Genomic DNA, 17,801 nt, shown 5'->3' with positions numbered 1-17,801 from the left:
GATAACCACTAGGAAAAAAATTGTAACAAAAAAAGAGAAAGTAATTAAAGCATATACAAACAACAAAAATTACACATTGGATATGGTGGCTTCTGCTTATAATTCCAACACTTTGGGAGGCCAAGGTGGAAGAATCATAAGCTCCTTGGGTGTTGTGGTGTGTGTCTGTAGTCCAAGCTACTTGGGTGGCTAAGGTGGGAGGATTGCTTGAGCCCAGGAGGTTGAGGCTACAGTGAGCCGTGATATGCAACTGCACTTCAGTCTGAGCAAGAAAGTATAACTTTGTCTCAACAAAAATTAACAATACCACAGGAAAGACAGAACCAGAAAAAAAAGAAGCAACTTTAAAATGGACAGAAAACTACAAATTTACAATGGTAACTGCTTACCAATCACTACCTTACAAATAAGAAGATTAAATTATCTACTAAACAGATACTGCTGTAGACTGAATGTCATCTCCAAAATTTAGGATAAAATTTAATAGCCAATGTGTTAGAATTAAGAGGTGGAACCTTTAAAAATTAATTAAGCTATAAGAACTCTGCCCTCATGAATGGACTAATGTTGTTATTATGGGAATGGGTTAATTATAACAAGAATGGATCTGTTATGCATTTTAAAAAAACCTCTCTCTCCCTCACATCTTTGGACAAGTTATTATCCAGCAACTAGACCTTCAACAGATACCAGAATCATGTTGTTTTGCCTTCCCAGCCTCCAGAATTATGAGTCAAACAAAATTCCATTCTTTATTACCAGTCTGTGATATTCTGTTATAGCAGCCAAAAGACACTAAAGCAGACAGAGTAGATAAATGAATCTTTTAAACCTGGTAATATGCTGCTTACAGGAGACTCAATTATGAATTAAGAGCATAGGCTAAAAGTGAAAGGATAGAAAATGATATTCCATGCAAATAATAATCAAAGGAATGCAATGGTAGTTATGCTTAAACTAGACAAAATAGACTTTCTAGCAATGTCTCTCACAAGCATGAAATGAGTTTACCATACTGTAATAATAGAGGTTAATTTGTCAAGAGAATATAGCTATATATATTTATGTGCCCAAAAGGGAGGCTTCTAAATATAAAAAGCAAATATTGCCAGAAGTGTAGGGAGAAGTAGAAAGAAATCCAATAACAGAAAACTTTAATTAAATGTACAGTAAAGGACAAATAGTTAATAGCATTGTAAATTGGCAAGGGAAAGCTGGTCTCATGTGTTGCATTTGAGAATGCAGCAAAGAAAATGGGACCTTAGAATTTTACTGCAAGTCTGAGTTAGGCTGAAAAACAGGGTGGTCGATTAGAGGCTCCATTTGCCATACATTAAAAAAACAGGAGAAAACCAGTCCTCTTCTGGAGTGTTCAAATAATTAAAGAGCAGAAAACTAGACTAAAGTGGCTCTAGTGCCCTGTGTTCATAGGTTAAAAAAAAAAAATCTAAAACCTAACTCAAATACATTTCCTATAAACCATTATCTTAGCCTGAAACAAAATGCAGGTTTAACCAATGACAAACATGCAATTAACCTCTGAATATGTAACTAGGAAATTTCCATCTGCATAGTTCAAATAAGGCGACTACATAACTGGAAACAATTTATGAATTTGGGTTGCTTTCTCATGCATCTTATAAAAGCCTTTCCTTTATGCCCCTCGGGTGGACCACAAATCATGGCTGGGTGCTTTCCATTTCACCAGTCACTCTTTGTTCAGATAAACTGGTTAACGTTTTAACATAGACGCCCGTTAATTTTTAATAAGAGAGACTGTGGACGCCACGGGCCGCAGCTCCTCCCACGCAAACACCCAGTCTCGGTTTTTCCCTGATGACCCACCTGGCATCCCTGAACAATCTGGGAAATACTCATGGCTGTGGGCGCAGAGCAGGGCGCTGCCCAGGGACAGGACCGGATGGGCCGGGCCGGACGTGGGGGTCCTCGCTGCTGGCCCAGCGGCCATCTTGCAGCCACAGGGGACTGAGGGCCAAGCTGCGGGAGGCTCGGAGCTAACCGTGGGGAAGACGGTCCTGCCTGCTTCACAGCCTGCTCTCCCCTCTCAGGATGCCGAACCCCGCATACTCACCATTTCCCAGCTTCCAGGATGTCCTGGCACCTTAACTGTGCGTCCCCAAGGACCTACAGATCACAGGGCAACAGGGGCTGTGAGAGAGTAGCCCGGGGCCCCCAAGGTGGAGGAGACGAAAGAGGAGACGGATCCCAAGCTCCTGTGCCAGCGCCAGCGAGAGAAAAAGACCCCGCCAAACGCCGGAAGCCACGCCCTCCTTTCCTCTCCTCTCCCACTGCGCACCTGATTGGACAGTTCCTACATCAGTGTCACTGATTGGATAAAACTCCAGGACTCACCCACCCCCGCCTGACTCCTGCCCCTACCTCAACTCCCCCTCAGCGTTAGTGTATTTTTGTTAGTTTGTTTTACTTTAAGTTCTGGAATACATGTGCAGAACGTGCAGGTTTGTTACATAGTTTTACGTGTGCCATGGTGGTTTGCTGCATCTATCAACCTGCCATCTAGGTTTTAAGCCCCACATGCATTAGGGATTTGTCCTAATTTTCTCCCTCCCCTTGAGCTCAATCCCCTAACAGGCCCCAGTGTGTGATGTTTCGTTCCCTGTGTCCATGTGTTCTCATTGTTCAACTCCCACATATGAGTGAGAACATATGGTGTTTGGTTTCCTGTTCCCGTGTTAGTTTGCTGAAGATAATGGTTTCTAGCGTCATTCACGTCCCTGCAAAGGACATGAACTCATTCTTTTTATGGCAGAATATTATTTCATGGTGTATATGTCCCACATTTTCTTTTTTCCAGTCTATCAATGATGGGCATTAGGGTTGGCTCCAAGTCTTTGCTATTGTAAACAGTGCTGCAATAGACATATGAGTGCATGTGTCTTTATGCTACAATGATTTATATTCCTTTGGGTATATACCCAGTAATGAGATTGCTGGATCAAATGGTATTTCTTGTTCTAGATCCTTGAGAAATCACCACACTGTCTTCCATAATGGTTGAATTAATTTACACTCCCTCCTGTAGTGTAAAAGCGTTTCTATTTCTCCACTGCCTCACTAGCATCTGTTGTTTCCTGACTTTTTAATAACTTCCATTCCAAATGGTGTGAGATGGTATCCCATTGTGGTTTTGATTTGCATTTCTGTAATCATCAGTGATGATGAGCTTTTTTCTTTTTTCTTTTTGTGCGTTTGTTGACCACATAAATGTCTTCTTCTTCTTCCTCTTCTTCTTCTTCTTCCTCTTCTTCTTCTTTTCTTTTTATTTATTTTATTTATTTATTATTTATTTTATTTATTATTATTTATTTTTTTTTATTTATTATTATTTTTATTTATTATTTATTTATTTATTATTATTTATTTATTTATTATTATTTATTATTTATTTATTTTTATTTATTATTTTTGTTTCTAAGATGGAATCTTGCTCTGTTACCCAGGCTGGAGTGCAGTGGCAGGATCTCAACTCACTTCAACATCTGCCACCCAGGTTCAAGTGATCCTCCTTACTTAGCCTCCCAAGAAGCTGGGATTACAGGCCACCTGCCAATACACCCTGCTAATTTTTTGTGTTTTTAGTAGAGACGCGGTTTCACCATGTTGCCCAGGCTGGTCTTGAATACCTTACCTCATGATCCACCTGTCTCCACGGCTAAAAGTGCTGGGATTACAGGCTTGATCAACCACGCCCAGCCAAATGTCTTCTTTTGAGAAGAGTCTGTTCATATTCTTTGCTCACTTTTTGATGGTATTTGTGTGTGTGTGAATTTGTTTAAGTTGCTTGTAGATTCTGCATATTAGACCTCTGACAGATGGTTAGACTGCAAAAATTTTCTCTCATTCTATAGGTTGCCTGGTCACTCTGATGATAGCTTCTTTTGCTGTGCAGAAGCTCGTTAGTTTAATTATATCTCATTTGTCAATTCTAGCTTTTGTTGTGACTGCTTTTGGTATTTTATTCATGAAGTCTTTGCTCATGCCTATGTCTTGAATGGTATTGCCTAGGTTTTCTTCTACGGTTTTTATGGTTTGGTGTTCTACATTTAAGACTTTAATCCATCTTGAGGTAATGTTTGTATAAGGTGTAAGGAAGGAGTCCAGTTTCTGTTTTCTGAATGTGGCTAGCCGGTTCTTTCAGCACAATTTGTTAAGAAGGAAATCTTTCCCCATTGCTTGTTTTTGTCAGGTTTGTCAGAGATCAGATGGCTGTAGATGTGCGATGTTATTTCTGAGATCTCTGTTCTGTTCCATTGGTCTATATACCTGTTTTGGTATCAGTACTATGCTGTTTTGGTTACTGTAGACTTGTAGTATGGTTTGAAGTCTGGTAGCAGGATGCCTCAAGCCTTGTTGTTCTTGCTTAGGATTGTTTTGGGTTGACAGGCAAACAGGCTCATATAGTTGGGGTCACATGCCCAGAGTATCACAGCTAATTAAGACGTGAGCTGAGAATTGAAATGCACATGCTCCTTCCCCTACCTGGGTCTGTTGTATAATGCATCTTAGCAGGTATTTAAGGGTAGGAATTAGAAGATTTGGACTTCTTTTTAACAACTTTTTAACCTGCATTTTGATAATGCAGGAAAGACCTTCATCCCATCCCTGAGCCCCTCTCTCAGAATGCTGCACCCCACTGCTGACCACATTGTGGGGTGGCCATTAGGAATCAGGTGGGGAGCAGGGGCCGGGAATAAATAATCATGAATTATGTTGCTCAAATTTGCCCATCTTAGAAAGTCTCCTCAACAATTCTGTGTGAAGTGATTATTCCAGGGCAATTGTGCCCTGATGCACTGCATCTCTGTCTGACTTGTCTTTTTGAAAATCACTGGATTACTCTCATGAACGGGGATATTTCTCTTTCTATTTGAAAATGGCCAACTGTCCTCTGCAGGTGTCCTGATTTGCTAGTTTAGACCCTGAAGGTAGCGGTGAGAAAATATTTGGACTACATCAGAATACCTATTCTCAGCTGCAGGATATATAGGAATTTCTTAATAATATCTAACAATTTTCTCAATAACCATTATATTTAACATTGATAGCTGGGAGGGCGGGGAAGGACACAGATGACACAATCTTGAAAGTTTAATTTGTTTATAAGGGTTTTTTTTGTTTTTGTTTACTTTTGCTTAGTTTTTGGATACAAGGTCTTGCTCTGGTGCCCAGACTGGAGGGCAGTGGCACAATCATAAGTCATAATTTGGTTGTAACGTTTCTTTAAAACATATTTTTGCTGAGAGTGGTAGCTCCCACCTGGAATCTAAACACTTTGGGTGGCCAAGGTGGTATAATCTCCTGATCCCAGGAGTTGAAGACGAGTCTGGGCAACATAAGTAGGCTCAGTCTCTAGAAAAAAATTTAAAAATTGTCTGGGTGTAGCTTTGCATGCCAGTAGTCCCAGCTACTTGAGAGGCTACGGTGAAAGCATCACTGGAGCCTAAGAGTTTGAGGCTGCTATGACCCATGATTCAGCCACTGCACTGACAGAGAGAGACAAGTGTGTGCGTGTGTGTGCGGGTGTGTGTGTATACAAAATTTGTATGTGAAAAAAATTCAAGCACGTGAGAAAAGTGAAAGCCCATGTTGGGAGATGTGCAGAAATGTGAGTATGGCTCCAACAACTCAGTGAGACTTGGTTTTCCATCTTGAAAAATTGCCCATCCACACTGAAACCACAGCCTAACAAATGCCCGTTCTCACACTACACCTGCTGGGATACCAGTATGTAGCCTTTTGAAAGAAATAAAATCTTTCACCTAGAGAAGGACAAGAGAAAAGGAGGGTTTCACATCTTAAGCCTTCATTTTCTTTATGAATCAACAGCCACTTGTCATTTGAGTTGTCCAAAGGCGACTGACAGCACTAATACACTTAATGAATCAATCAGGAAAAATGGGCCTCTCAGATGAGGAGGAGGCATAATGGTAACAAAACCCAATCCATTCTCTGGTTTGCATGGTGCTCGCATCTCAAGAAGTGGTGTTAACCATGTGAACCATGTTCACTGGACAAGGCCAGAGGAAAGATTATTCAGCACAACACAACTATGAGGCTGCAAATCAAACTGGTAGTGGGAGCATGCGTGAGGCTTCAGTGGCCGAGACACTGGTGGCTACCCTTGCATGTCACTTAAAACTTAGAGGTGAAGGACCATTTTTTTCCCAATTGGCTCAGAGAAACTAATAAACATTAAAATTGAGATTTGTTTTTCTTTTCAAGATTTCTAAGACATAGAGGACTCTCTAACACTCCAAAAGACATTCAGCTATTCATGCAGCTGAGTACCTGCCTGCTCTGTAGAGGGATGGCAGAGCAGCAGCCACTAGCTTTAGTAACTTTAAGCTCCTCCTCTCATAGGGAGAGGCCACCCCCACACACACAACCCCCCTAACTTCATAGGCTCTGGCTGTCAAGTGCACCCGGGGGATTGTCTTCCTCCCAACTCACTATCTCTCCAAGACAGTCTAGCTCAATCTAAAAGCTACTCTAGGATGGTGAGATGTAGACTCTCTTCCATTCTCCCAGCACAGTGTGACTTCTGGAGAGTGCTCCCCCTTCTTCTGACCTCAACTGATGTGAAAAGAGCCGGTTCCCGGGCAGTTAGATATTCAGTGACTTAAGAGTACCAGCATGCACAGGGCCTGGCCCCACAGTGTGACACCTCTCCCCTACCAGGCCTTCACGCCGGCCTTTTCTCTTCTTTCACCAATGTCAGGTGATGGTTACCTGTGCCACACCCTCATGAGCTTGGTAAGTAGCAGGGGTGTAAACCCCAACAGATTTCCTGTGACTCTACCCTCTTACCTCCCACTCAAGTGACATTATAAGCATAATTTTACACTTGATCTAATTTATGCATAACTTTTTTATAACATTCCTGACAACAGCCTTCACAACCAAATGAGTCTGGGTTACAGAACACACGGGTGAGGCTGGGGTAGCAGGTTTCACTTACTTTATTCCAATGTGAAATGAAGATTGATGATTTAAAACCAAAACACAGTTGTTTATCAGCTGTGGGGTTGCTACACTTGCTAGCTCATGCTCACTTCCTTTGAAACAAGTTATCTGGACAGACCATATTCGTAAGTAGCTCTTCGCAAAACCCCAGACAGAAGTCCCAGTCAGACACAGCTCCCCCAGGCTCACAGGGCGGCAACCTCCTCCTCCATGTTGGGCTCTGACAGCAGGCAAGGGAAGGAGAACAGGCAGCAGGGGACAAGAAAAGTCCGGGACTGTAGGGATCCCCAAATGCCCCAGAGCTATTCTTTGTAGAAGGGCGCACTCACATCTCACTCTTTCGGTGCAGTGGCTGAATCATGGGTCACTGCAGCCTCAAACTCTTAGGCTCCAGTGATGCTTTCACCTCAGCCTCTCAAGTAGCTGTGTGGCAAAAAGCCTCCTATTTTTTGACTTAAAACCTGGACTTTAAGCCAGGTTGGGTCTGGGAATAGTGGCAGCAAAAGCAGCAGCCAAATATACACAATCTAGATGTCTACACTCATGGACACACGCATATTCCACACTTGCTGGAGCATGAGAGGCCTGAGAGGCACCTGTTTGCCAGCTGCTAACTGATGTCCACACACCCCATTCAAGTGTCTTCATTTAGGTCTCTGCATCGTATATTCTCTCAGTCAGTGCAAACACATCTTCTGGGGGGCATCATTAATTGCAGCACCAGCCCCACTTGTTCGGGAGGGAGTCAAGAGAAATCTGGTCAGTTCCTAATCTCCCAGGACATAGGTGTTGCCCACTTTTCAGGACTTACATCCAGCAGCGCCATCTCGGGATGGGTTTTTCAAACACAAGCAGCATGAGGTAGCAAGAATGTTGTGACAGGCTCAGGGCCATGGGCAGCCGGCTGCTGGAGAAACAGCACAGGGCAGGCACATCTGAGGGTGGCACCATGACAAGCCAAGGCAGCCACAGCCTCTACCCCCAACAGCCCCAGCCCAGATGCCATTCAAATCTTCCCGGATAGTATTTGGGTACCCAATGCCCATCACTCGCGGGCTCATTAGCACGGTCTTGTTGGTTACTCAGGGACTAAGGAGAGGGGGTGAGGGATGTAGATCCAGGGTGGGCGCCGCCTCACGGCCAGAGTCCACCTGACTGCAGGCCAGCAAGCAAGCCCAAGCAGCTCAGCTCTAGTCACCTCTGGTGGCACTTTCTATGTATACTTTACACAAAGGTAGAAAAAGAGGTCAACATTCTCTGTTGTGACATGAAAGTCTACGCTCCATTAAGACCTTAAAATGCTATTGTCTTAAGCCCTCTTTAATAAAATTTATACAAATAAACACACACAAGCTGAAACTACTATAAATGAAGTATTAGGATTTTTTAAACCCATAAACAGACACGAAAACAGTCACTGTTTGATTGCAGAGAAAGTGAGATTCTAAAGCAGCTGACCACAAAACAGCCCCGCCATATCCCAGGCAGGCCAGGCAGTCTCAACACTACAATGACACGTGATGGTCACAGAGGACGACAGCTCCCATAAGTATTCTAAGGCACTGTGTTAGCTTCTCGCTCACAGTCTCAGAATACCCTGTGAGGGGAGGCCCCGCCTGACTAGAGCACAGGAGTTTCCTGAGTTCTTCCCAGAAAATGGTCATCAAAGTGTGGAGCAGAGGAAGCCCAGACAGAACAAGTGAGTCCCTAGGGTATCCTTAACCTCCCTCAGCTCCTACACATGGGTTCCTCAGGGAAAGTGAGCAGCCTCCTAACTCCCTTGATAGGGTCCCAGTCCTGCAGGTCTGGACTCTCTCATTTTATGCTACCATAGGGGGTGACAATGCAAACACAGGCACCCTTATTTGCCATCCCTCAATGCCAGGCCAGGCCCAGAGCCCTTTGCTGACACAGACCAGGGGATGCTCAAGGCCCACCTCCACACAATCACCTGTAGTGTACTGAGATGAACAAGGGAGTGCAAGTAGACACAAATCCCCATGGGCATGGCCTCAGGCATGTTCCACAGGCTCAGGGCCTCACTGATGAGCTCACAGCCGTCCTTCAGGAATCCTGCAGATCACACCCTCAAGGAGCAGTGCTCAGATGAGCAGGCAGGCCCCACATCCTCCAACCCATGATGCTCTGTTCCACTTTGCAGGCTTCTGCATTGGCCAGTCCCCACTGCTTTCTGGTGAGATGTCCGAGTTGAAGTGAATGTTGAAGGCCACACAGCTGATGGAGCTAACTGCCTTGCCCATGTTGTACATCACCTCCTGGCTCCAAAGGTCAGCTGTGGAGACACAGCTTGATGGGAGGTAGCCCCACTCCACCATCAGTGGTGCTGTGTTGCCCTGATCTGCACCTTCCAGGTCCTTGCTGAGATGTCTGCATGTTTCTCTAAGGGACTGGGTCACGAGGCACCCCTGGAAAGGACCAGCTGGCAGAACAGGCTGGACACTCTCCCTCAGCCTCCCCAGCAGCCCCGCCTGTGCTGTCATCTGTGCTGATGATCTCCATGGTAAGATTATGGGAAATTTTTTAAAGCAACGTTTCCCTGTTCACTTCCCTATCTTAATAACAGCACTGATAACTTTTAAGCCCTAACAAGCTGAAACTGCAAAACACATGATCTTCTGACTTAGAAGGGCCATGTTAGGGCAGGGTGTGCCCTGTTAAGAGCCCCATGGTTGTTAGTGGAAGCAGGGAGCTGGATGGGCCTGGCCCCACAGCCTAGTGAAAAGTAGGACCCTCTCCTTCCAGAACATGAAAGTCTCAGAGGCTGGAAAAAGGTGCTTGGGTGGCTTGCCAAGAAGCAGAAGGCTAGAAGGCCTGAAAGGAATCCCAACAGCCTTCAAGGTGCCTGAGAGGGCTGGGCTCGTTCCAGCTTTCTCTGCTTTCATCCTGTTAGCAAGAAAACCTGCTCACAGATGGCAGGCGGGCCTGAGGCTGCCAGTCCCGCATCAGGGGCTATAGGCACATTTAATGTGGCTCTTTCTTGAAGCAGCTGCTCAGGCGGGTTCTTGCAAAGCAGTTCCCTTATTATCCACAGGTCCTTTTTCCAGCCCCCTGTCTGCAGAGGGACTAGGGAGGGAGACAAGGGCTCAGCCTGGGTCCCACAACCTGCTCTGAGATATCTGTTTTGTTACTTCCTCACAGATAGCCTCAAACTTCCAAATGAACAGACCCAGCATGGAGGCTCCAGGAAAGTGCACAGAATTCTGTCTAGTACCCAGATGGAAGGGGTTCCCAGTGACGGCAGGGCCAGTCTGCATGCACCTCTCCAGGAATGTTCCCCCCATGGTCCAACTTCAAGGCGTACATCCTCTGTGTGCATGCAGTCCATGGAAGGCTCTGCCTGGGGAACCGTCCAGCTGCACACCTGCAATGTGGTGATGACCCTCTTGAATGGGTGGTTGTGGGCCCCATGGCAGGCAGCAGAGAGGGAGATGCTCAGCCCACCAAGCCCAGAGTCCTACCACAGGCTTCTGTGAAGCCTCCACCTGCTCTAGGTTCTTGCCCTGAGAGGCTGCCCTGAAGTCAAACAGAAGCAGGTGGGCCTCTCTTCCACGGCTGTTCTCTCCCCCACTGACAGCTCCCTATAGGGGGACTCAGATGGTGGCGACAGATTCCTCAGGCAGAAGGACTGGAGTTTAGGCTGACCGATTCATTCCATACCCCCACGTGACATGACACAAGGCAGGGGATATGGGACAAAGGCATTGCCTTTTCTTCTGGCATGAGGAATGGCTTAGGAATCAGGGTCTGGTGGGGCTGGGGTTGAGCGATAGGCTGTGGGCCTCAAGGAGTGCTCGAACACTAAGTGTCCTGGTTATCTGTCCACAGACCCAGAACAAGTGGCATCCCAGGAGCCTGGGAGGGGCTGGCAGAGACTTACTGGTTCCAGCAAAAGCCCCACATGGATGCAGTAATGCTGCCTGCTGGTCCTTGGCTGTAATTACAAACAGGTACGTGAGGTCCCCTTGCACCCTGCAGCTCTCAGAGAGTTTGTTCCAGCTGCTCATGGTAGGCACTTTTAGTCACTAAACGTGCTTCAAAAATGGTCAAGCTTGATTAAGCCAGGCGTCTTGCTGTGAGACTCTCCACCCAACTGAGGACCCTCTTCCGTGTTCCCCCTGGCAGTTTCACCTTCTAGTTCTGGTTCTGGAGACACGATGGCCCCTCTTGGACTCCCGGGAGAATGTGATCAGGTGACACACAGTCGACAGGGCCCATTTCCAAGCCATTCTTCCATTTCCCACCGTTTGAGGGGCCGAGGCTGGTGATCAGCACAGGGCCACCCAGGGCCAGCTGTCTGCAGCTAAATGTCATGCTGGTCTGGATGTCTCAGGGCCACAACCCTCCAGGTGAGATGGCCTGGTCCTCAGCACCTGGCCTCCATGCTCCTTTTTCCTCTGTTCAATCCTGGCCCCAATGCCTCCCGCAACTCTCAGGTCACCATTGGCGAAGATGCTCAGGAAGAACAAGCAGCTGCAGTCAACCCTGCTGAAGGTGGCATATGGGTCCAGGCTCTTGAGCTCATCTTGGGCATGGCATATGTAGATGCAGGCTTTGAGCAGTGTGTGTAACTGTTTCTGGAAGGAGGGGAAAAGGATTTTCCAGGGTCCTACGCCTTAGAACGACCCATCTAGCAAAGAAAGTAGTTTGCAAGGTGCTGTCATGTGTGATTTTAATTTTCAGCTTTGGGCTTTCGTTTTCAAATTCCACAATAAGACATAAGGTAGGGTTCTGATTTCAACACACACACACATTCTCTCTCTCTCCCTCTCTCTTAGAATCTTCCAGTGCATTCACACTGAAAACCAAAGTCTTCCCAGGATCTTGTGAGAACCTAAATGATCTGAATAGTTTGTCATTGCTTTTGGGGATCTGGGAAAATCTCTGCACATTTCTGGAGACCGCTGTTAGGTCATTTTTAATAAATCTGTTGGGTTTCAATTCAGAAGTGTGTGACGGGAGTTGTGGAGGAATTGGCATTTGGTTTAGAAATTCCAGGAACTCCAGAGACAGATGATATTTGTTTTCTGCTTCATAATTTCGAGTCTTATGAAGGCTAAAACCTAATTCTACAAAAAAATTAAACTGAAAATCTTTATAGACAAAAATTATCTTATTAAATAGGAAAATCTAATTATTTTATTTTAAAATTTTATTTTTCTTATAGGACCTAACCATAGAAATTTAAACTCTGTATGCCAACAGCCTCTACTGTAGGATGGCTTATTGTAAGTACTCATTTTACAGATTTCTTACAAAAACTTTTTCCTTAAGGGAAATTAGAATATTGTTCGACATATATTGAATTCCCAATTATTACCTTATTTCTCACTTATTATTTTATGATTCTGTCTTCTTTAATATGAAGATTACTATGACTGTGTTTTCCATTTCTGAATTATCATGCATCACATTTGTCTGTAATTTCAGTTTCAGAAGTTCTAAAATAGCATGCTCAAATAAATATATTAGGTATAAATTATATAATTAATAATTTATTAAGATATTTGGCTTGTATGTTTAACAGACTCTAGGCACAATGTTACTATTAGCATTTTCTTCCAGTTTTCCCAACTTTTATTTGACTAATAGTACAATTTATTTCCAATTTTTATTTTACATATCGATGTTTTATATTGTATTTACAATATTTATATTGTTGCCATATATAAAAATGTAAGACTTTTCTATTAAAGGCTAGATTACAGCTTTACCGTTTTGTGTAAGAAAAGCAGCAATGCATCAAGTAGCATAATATAAAACTTTCTCTAGTATTAACTAAAGGCTTAATCCTTAAAACTTTCTAAACACAGCTCTTTGTAATAATTATAATGTGTTTTCTCTGAATTGTTGTTGCCCTAACTGTATCCAAATAATTCAAAATTTATACTTTTCATGGATTCACACGAAGAGTTGAAAATTGTAGTTACCTAGGATTATTTTTCAGTTGGACCCTATGTTCATTCAGGATTTTATGGATTAAAGTTTTCCTTAATTATGTTTTATAATTTTATGTTTCTGTATTTTTTAGAGTAGGCTGTCTCACATCTGTTAATTGTGTTTTTAGTTTCTACCTGTTTATTACGATTTTGAATTACATTATTCAAATAAGAATTCTGGGGGTTAATATTTCTTTTAACGTTGTTTTGCAATTTTACATTTCTGTGTTTCATGTTTTAGGGTAGGGCACATTACATCAGTTTATTGTTTTTAGTTTTAATTTATACAATGTAATTTTGTATGACAATATTCAACTCTGTACACCTTAAGACAGTGTGGGGCAAAAGTCAAATATGAACCATCCCTATGTCTTTTGTTAATATAATGATTTAAGTGTTTGTTTGCTTGTATAAATATTGCACCTATTTTGTTTATGACTGGTATATTTTCTTCTTATTTGATGGCCAATAATTGATTCTGTCTAAGAGAGTAATCATGGAAATTGTCTTAATTTCAACAACTATTTTTATATTATCTTAGTGTGAAAGAAAGATTGATGCGATTTGAAGATAATTTTTCAAAAACTTTGTAACGCTGTCTCTTCGGGTGTCTCTTTTTTTTTCTTCTTTTTTTGAGAGACTCTCACCCTGTCGCCAAAGTGCAGTGGCAAAATCTTGGATCACTGCAACCTCTGCCTCCCAGGTTAAAGCAATTATCTTGCTGCTGCCTCTTGAGTAGCTGGCATTAAGGGTTTGCACCACCACGCCTGGCTAATTTTTGTATTTTTCATAGAGCTGGGGTTTCACCATTTTGGCCAGGCTGGTCTTGAACTCATGGCCTCAAGTAATCTGTATGCCTCAGCCTCCCAGAGTGCTGGGATTACAGGCATGAGCCATCACTCTTGGCCCTTGGGTGTCCTTTTTAATTTCGATTGTGGAAAAAATACATAACATAAAATTTAGAATCTTTAACATTTTATCTTATCCAGTTCAGTCATGTTAAGTGTATTTACATTGTTATGCAACATATTTGTAAAACTTTTTTCTTTTGCAAAACTAAAACTCAGTACACATGAAATGACAGCTACTCATTTTCCTTAGCACCTGGCTCCTGATAAAAATCGTTCTATTTTCTGTTTCTAAGTTTCAATACTTTAGATATTACATATAAGTAGAATCATAGAGCATCTGTTTTATTGTGACTAATTTTACGTGCATCATGTTCTCAAGATTTCTCTGTATTGTGGATGGTACAAGATTTTCTGCCTTTAAAAGCTGAGTAATAGTCCATTACTTTTATATTACAAATTGTATTTATTTATTTATTCTATCAGGAAAGTTTGTGTTGCTTTCACTTATTGGCCTCTGTGAATAATGCTGCAATGAATATGGGTGTGCAAATAACTATTTGCTCATATGTGCGAGGTTTACATCTGTGCTATCTTCTGTTTTATTGGAAAAAGTGTCCGTCTTTATGCCAGAAACAAACTGTTTTCATTACTGTTGCTTTGTAATGTGCTTTGAAATCAAAAAAGGTGAGGTCACTAAGATTGTTGTTTTTTTAAAACATTTTTGGGCTTTTTATGTTCGCTTGAGATTCCATATAATTTGTTGGTTCCTTTTTCTACTTCTAAAAACAAAATTGTTAATTTAAAAAGGATTGCATTGAATCTGTAACTCGCTTTAGCCATCATGAGCATTCTTCATAATATTAAGTCTTACAACACTTAGACGTGAGTATGCTCAAAAGTGAGCTAATTTCCACATATATGTTGCTGTTTTTGTTTTCTTCTGTTATTGATTTCTAGTTTTATTCCATTTTGATCAGAAATAATAGTCATTGAAAGGCTAAACCACTCTGGGAAGTGACCTCCATTACAGAACACTACAAAGACATGTGAGGGAACCGCTTCAGCCCTGATGGGCTACAGGGATGAGTTCTCTGGGATGACACATTGCAGACAAATGCAGGGAACAACATAATCCCCTTTCCATGTAAGCTTTTCCCTATTTTTGTAGAGTATTAGTGATAGTGGTGGCTTATAAGTCTTGGAGAAGGTCTGGCAGTACCATGAAGCTGCCTGCTACAGATGACACCAGGGGTGAATAATTAAAACTATACAAACTGTAGTAACATGAATAAATACAGCCTAGTGTAAAGTAAAAACAACAAAAAGGCCTCCTCTGCTTTTTCTACAAGAGTGTAGAAAGGAACTTTACTCTTAACTCAGTTGCCATTGGGACTAGTTAAGGCTAGATTTTGAGGGTGAGATCTTTGGGTAACTGATGGAAACCCCCTACAAGAGAGCCCAGAGAAATTCCATATTTGGGTCTGGATCCTGGGCCCATCCTGGTTTTGTCAGGCCCCTCTCTGTAGAGACCCCCATGTGCCTGCTCTCACCATAACTCACTGTATGCCATGCTTGGGGGTGTGGTTGAACCTGTCAGTTGTCCAAGGTTTTGGGGGAGGTGAACCCATCAAATATCTGCTTACTGATTTTAATGCAGCTCTACAAAGTGTGTTCCCAGCAGCAAAGCTGGAAAAAAAAAAAAAGAAAAAAGAAAAAAAAAGAATTTAATTGTCTGCTTTGTTTTTACCACCAGGTGACATCTCCATTAGAAATTCTGTTTCCTAGATCAGGAACATAGGAGTATCCGCATAGACCCCCAGCCGATGAGGAAACCAGACGACAGCTTAAGGCCTTGGAATTCACATCTGAGTAGACATACTTGGTCCGCAACGCTCAACTTTTTATTCCACCAGCCATGACCTGGGTATGAACATGACAGACCCACCAGGGTTCCAATGCCTTACAACCTGCCCCTGTGAGGAAGAGCCCCCTCCTTTCCTGCTCCCCCTGCAACACATGGTAACGGTAGGCAGGGTCGTGTTGCCCAGATTAGATGACAAGGGTGGCCTGGCATGGACGGACCTGCCCTGGGCCACACTGTGTTACCTGTGTGTGCCTCTTGTCGAATGACCAGTGGTACCAAGGATGTGGGCTGAGCCAATATGCATATTGTCAGAAAAGTCTCTCACTTTGAGCCTTTCTCAGGCAACAGCTTAGGAATATAGCACACAATGAGAACACAGTGCTCTCTCAAGCATCTTCCATGAAATTAGCGAGATACAGGGCTGCTCTAGAATATGGGTGTCTGGTTCCCAAAGTTCTAAATTCTGTTAGGTTCTGTCACAAGGGAAGTCTGTTAACTTCTTCAAGGTTTTATCCCTTGAGCCTTTTTCCTCCATAAATCTATGTGAAGGCCCTGCTGGGCTGCTGATTCCTCACCCTCCTTTCCCATGTCAACTCTTTACCTGTAAACAGTTAGGCAAACACAATTATGCCCCTTACTCCCCCAAAAAGATTTAAATGCAGCCAGGGCCCCATGTTTGAGAGAACAGAGTTGGGTTAAAATCTTTTCCTTTTCATTTCTGTGACCATATAAAAATCACTGTATGCTTTATGTCTCCCCAGCCCTGAAGTATGCATAATGGGATTATGCTAGCATCAACTTCCAGAAACAGTCATTGGTGATATATGAGATAGAATGAATAAAACTCCATTGGATGCAGTGGCTCTTGCCTGTAATCTTAGAAGATTGGTAGACCAAGACGGGTGGAATACTTAAGGCCAGGGGTTTGAAGCCAGCCATGACCAGCATGGCAAAAACCCTTCTCTACTAAAAATGCAAAAATTAGCCAGATGTGTTGATGCATGCTTGTAATCCCAGCCACACAGAAGGCTGAGGTGTAAGAATCACCTGGGCCCAGGAAGCAGAGATTACATTGAGTCATGATCGTGCCACTGCACTCCAGCCTGGGTGACAGAGCGAGACTCTGTCTCAAAAATATATAAATATATCAAGTATGTATGTATATATTTATATTTATACATTATATATAACTATATATAAAAAATAAACTTATACATGTATATGTTTATATATAAAAGATACATATTTTACATATCTTTATATCTAAAAGATACATATTTTATATATCTTTATACATAAAAGATATAAATTTTATATATATGGCATTATTTTTCCATTCTGCAGCAGAAGAGGTTGAAATTAAAAGGAAATCTGATACTGTAGTCTGGCATTAAATATTCCAGTGCTGTTTATTATATTTAGAATCATGTATATGCCTCATCTCAGCCAATGTGGTGGGCGCCCCCAACTAAGTCTCACAACAGCACTAAGTTGTGAGTGACTCTGTTATGTAAAAATGCAGCTCACTGCTCAGTGCACCAGAAGTCGGTACTATAACACCGGGTTTCCAACAAAGAGATGGGATTCCAGCTCACGTCTCTTTCCCTGTGCTTACTTAAAGGTAGTAATATTCTCAGAAAAGTTTAGGAGGTGGGTTCTGGAGTAGTAGGGAATTGCTGAAAGAAGAAATGTATGGAAAGTCATTGGACATGAACAGTCATCTTTTCCTGCAACACACAGGTCACATGTGCAAATTTGCGGAGAGTTAGTGTAAAACATATGATGGAAATTTGGGCTCTGACATCAGTGAGCTGATTTCACACAGACTCCAGTTGACCAGATTGGTTCTGACCAATTTTAGCCAGCTTTTAGAAGTCTCACAACTGGAATAAATTTCAGCCTTTCAACAAGTTGTATCTTTTCTTATCTGTCATTCTGAAAACTGAAGAATTTCTGCTAGTCACTGGTTTAACTCTTTGGCGACCTGGTTCTAGTTTCTGTCAAAGAGAATACAACAAATGTGATAGGTTATCACTTCTGACTTAGTTCAGGCTTCTATACCAAAAAACATAGACTAGGCAACTTATAAACAAAAGACTTTAGTTCCGGAGGCTAGAAATTTGA

This window comes from Pongo pygmaeus, chromosome 12, assembly GCF_028885625.2.
Source record: "Pongo pygmaeus isolate AG05252 chromosome 12, NHGRI_mPonPyg2-v2.0_pri, whole genome shotgun sequence".
Classification (NCBI taxonomy): domain Eukaryota; kingdom Metazoa; phylum Chordata; class Mammalia; order Primates; family Hominidae; genus Pongo; species Pongo pygmaeus.
This window is presented reverse-complemented; position numbering follows the sequence as displayed.